A 4,708-nucleotide genomic window follows, 5' to 3' on the forward strand; every position below is an offset into this window, starting at 1 on the left:
ATTCAATGTGAATCTTTATTCTAACTCTAAAATCTGTCTCTAATCAGCACAGAAAAGTATGCAAATGTCAGATTTCGGTGCTGTTTTTAAGGAATAAGGCAATATTTCTAGCTTTCTACATGCAGGCGGATCCATGGAAAAGCATCAGTGTAGCTTTAGTAGTCAGTTTGTAGAGAAGCACATCTCTTACAGCTGCCATGACGATTTTCTTTCTCTAAATGTTGATGATTGTGAGGAAATATGAAGAACTTGAGTTATTTTTCTATTCAAACCACTGTGTGTGTGTGTGTGTGTGTGTGTGTGTGTGTGTGTGTGTGTGTGTGTGTGTGTGTGTGTGTGTGTGTGTGTGTGTGTGTGTGTGTGTGTGTGTGTGTGTGTGTGTGTGTGTGTGTGTGTGTGTGTGTGTGTGTGTGTGTGTGTGTGTGTGTGTGTGTGTGTGTGTGTGTGTGTGTGTGTGTGTGTGTGTGTGTGTGTGTGTGTGTGTGTGTGTGTGTGTGTGTGTGTGTGTGACTGATGCTTTATTAAATACTTGAGAGGCTTTTTAATTTTAGCACCTGAAAGTTGGTTTTAAAGCTACAACAGTAATTATTTCTTATCCCACAGACAGTGTGAAGTATCTGTTGTGAATCTAATGGCTGAATTGTGCCCCAGCTTTTAGCCTGCAGTGATGTTTATGAGAGGATGTGTAGTTTCCACAAAACTACTTTTATTCTTTCCACGAAAGAACTAAAACCGAATAAAATCCTTACATTTTTGTTCTCTGTGGACCCATTGGTGGTCTCATTAAACTTGGTGAAATAGTTTTGGGACTGACTTGAGTGTGTACCTTCAGGTTTAAATGTCATCTCCAGTAGTGAGTGTATTTATATGATTATGCATTTTAAGTGAGAATTTTATAAATCACATGGGAACAAGCATTGGGGCCTGTGGGCAAACGTGTCAAAATGATCCTCAGATGAACTGTAAACATATAAACTTTGAGCCCGCACAATGGCAAGCCATTTAACAGTTATTAGGCAGACTGGATATGTATTCTGGATATCTATTTTTCTGTTGTTACTAGTAGAAATTAACATTCCAGATATCTGTTATCTGATATATGTAACTGCTGGAGCTGCCATAGTGGCCGGCAGCCATTTTAAATGGGTCCCCATTCACCCCCAGTGCATTCATTTCTACTGAGGGTGTTTACCCAACGAAAAACATTTTGTCAAGCCTTTCACAAAATCAGACACAATTTATGGCATAATTAAAATATAATTATGATTAATCAAAATAAATACAAAACATTCTGAATGTAAATCCTATCAGGTAGGCTAGAAATGTCACTAGTAATCACACGTGATCTGCAGACCCGGATTATAATATGGGCAGGCCCAGGGGCCCACGGACACAAGGGGGCCCACTCGAGCAGCGGTCATTTATTTATTTATTTATTTATTTATTTATTTATTGTTTAGCAGACTTAATGTTGGAGAAAAAATTCCTTCAAATTTCAGACCTATATCAAATGCTTAATTTGTAAATCAAACGTCCCGGAACGCAAATGTCAAACCAAAGTTCACTAAGTTTGTCTCGTGAGTTGCTGGATCGTAGCAGACAGTTGCCGGAAAGGTCCTTTCAAAATTAAGTTAGTTCCCGGATCAAGATCAGGCTCAAATTAAGCCCTGCATATATCAGATAACCATTTAGATCCATGATCATTTTTCTAAACCAATGGCGTTACATAATTCATGCGGTGCACTTGTGGTAACCATAGTAACATACCTCACCCCTTGAATGAAGTCTGTAAATAAGCACTGCGATCGCTGATCTCCTTTCTATTGTACGGCAGTTGTAACCGGTGGCTGCGTAGAAACGGGCATTGTAGCTTACTCTTGACTTTGGAAAACGAGGAGACCCATTCAATATGGTGGCGACCCTGTTACGCTTTCCAGCGCCCATCAGGCCACTGGAACGCTCAACGTAAATGTGGATGCATAACCATACAGGGCCGTTGCTAGCTATTTTGGTGCTCTAAGCACAAAGGCTTTGTGGTGCCCCCCCCCCCCCGAAAAAATAACACAGTATGTGCAAGCGCTTCGCCTTAAATTCTCTTTAATTCCCTTGTATGCACAAACTGCTTATTATTTAAAAAAGTAGGATTGATATTTACATAATATAACTTACTCAACACAGGAACTCCATATTGTTATTATTTAGAACTATGTAAGTTACATAGTTCATTACTTCATTCATATCCAAACTGCTTTTTTGTCCTCCTGAGCCTTTTTTCCTTAAGCTCTGGTTCTATGTTCTGGGCCTCACAGAGTTCCTTGGCAGTTGACACAGCCTCTTCAAACCCAGACTGTCTGTATTTGGAAAGGTTGGCTTTTGCACTGTCAATGAGCCTGACAGCAATATCAAGCTGCATGGAACTGGATTGAAGTAGCTAGTTCACCTGGTTTGCGATGGTGAGAAGTTCACACCACACAACAGAGCAATCCAAAAAGCGAAATGAGGCGACTTCCTCAGCAAGAGCTTGAGCCTCCACTTTTGCCACTGGATCACTTACTGCCTCCCTAGCCTCCAGGAGTGCACCTCTCACTTCCTTTGTTTGGTTCCTGACAGCTGTTACACTCTGAAGCCTGCTTTCCCATCTAACGTCACTCCAAGATTTCAGTGTCAGTTTGACGTGCTTTGTCAAAATGGTCCATCGTTGGGCCGCACCTGAGAAGAAATTGAAGATCTTCTGCAAATACTCAAAGTAGCTAGTGGCATCTTGAGAGGACTTGGCAGCATCCGCAGTGACAAGGTTCATAGTGTGAGCTCCACAAGGAACAAACAGTGCTCTTGCATTTAACTGTTGCAGTCTAGCCTGAACACCCTGCTTTTTCCCTTCCATGTTGGCTCCATTGTCATAGGCCTGTCCTCAGCAATTTTCAAAGGGAATCCCGAGTTCCTTGAGCTTCTCAAGGACATCATTGGACAGGTTAAGGCCAGTAGTCTGCTCCACATCAATGTATCCCAGAAAGTACTCTTTGATGACAGGTTGTGGCTGGAAGTAGACAATGCGCACGATGACCGACATCTGTTCTTTGTGACTTGCATCTGGAGTACAATCATATATATCGTCGTCTTCCTCCGCTTATCCGGGTCCGGGTCGCGGGGGCAGCATCCCAACTAGGTAGCTCCAGACCGTCCTCTCCCCGGCCACCTCCACCAGCTCCTCCGGCAGGAGCCCAAGGCGTTCCTGGACCAGATTGGAGATGTAACCTCTCCAACGTGTCCTGGGTCGACCCGGGGGCCTCCTGCCGGCAGGACATGCCCGAAACACCTCCCCAGGGAGGCGTCCAGGAGGCATCCTGACCAGATGCCCAAACCACCTCAACTGGCTCCTCTCGATCCGGAGGAGCAGCGGATCTACTCCGAGTCCCTCCCGAATGTCCGAGCTCCTCGCCCTATTTCTAAGGCTGAGCCCGGCCACCCTACGGAGGAAACTCATTTCGGCCGCTTGTATCCGCGATCTCGTTCTTTCGGTCATTACCCAAAGCTCATGACCATAGGTGAGGATTGGGACGTAGATCGACCGGTAAATCGAGAGCCTGGCTTTCTGGCTCAGCTCCCTCTTCACCACGACAGATCGGCTCAGCGTCCGCATCACTGCAGACGCCGAACCAATCCGCCTGTCGATCTCCCGATCCCTCCTACCCTCACTCGTGAACAAGACCCCGAGATACTTAAACTCCTCCACTCGAGGTAGGACCTCTCCCCCGACCAGGAGTTGGCAAGCCACCCTTTTCCGGTCGAGAACCATGGTCTCAGATTTGGAGGTGTTGATCCTCATCCCAAATCATATATATATTATTTACAAATAAACCACACCTTTAACATGTGGGGCTAGATAAATTCCTCAATGTATACAGCTTGTTGTCATTGCAGCACATTTAGATAACACCTTTGTCTAAAACACGTGTCGTCATTGAGATGCTGAGTCATATTTATGACTGTTTTTCATAAGCACCCAAATTCTCCAGGAGGAGAACATTTACCAGCTCCTTCTGTCTGCCTGGGTCGGGTGCAGGATCGGCTCGGGGTCCTTCGACTGCCGATGACGTCACATTACTGCAAATCTACTCGGCTTTCACACGTCAGAAGTTTTGTTAATAAATTCTTGTTTGTTAACACCTAAATGTTTTATTAACAAATTACAATTATAAAGAAAACACCATATTATCTTTGTTTTGTAAAGAATGTGAAACTGCATAAAACCAACATCGGACTGACAATAAACAGAACAGTTCTTATATGTGAAGCCACATCTGTTTGTATTCATGTGGAGTTCGTCTGTATATTTCCTTAGTTGTTATCTAAATACATTCTTTGACTCTAAATGTTGCTTGGTGTCTTTCAATAAAGTTCTTATATTTTATTTTGCCCCATTTCATCAACATCAAGAGCTTTTGAGGGTCAGCGTTTATCATTTGCTTATATTTTACATTTCCTTTAGAAATTCAAACATATTTTCTCCAAAAAGTGTTGATTTCTGGACTACAGGACTACAACCGTGATAACGTAACTTCCGCAAGCTTCATGTTCAGCCAATCAACTGCTTTGACGTCATCAGCTGTCGAAGTACCCCGAGCCGATCCTGCACCCCTGCATGTAGCTCCTCGTGAGGAGTCTTACGTAACGCTGCTTCTGACCAATCCCGTGCCCGCTGCATCTA

This window comes from Nothobranchius furzeri, chromosome 2, assembly GCF_043380555.1.
Source record: "Nothobranchius furzeri strain GRZ-AD chromosome 2, NfurGRZ-RIMD1, whole genome shotgun sequence".
In the NCBI taxonomy this organism is placed as follows: domain Eukaryota; kingdom Metazoa; phylum Chordata; class Actinopteri; order Cyprinodontiformes; family Nothobranchiidae; genus Nothobranchius; species Nothobranchius furzeri.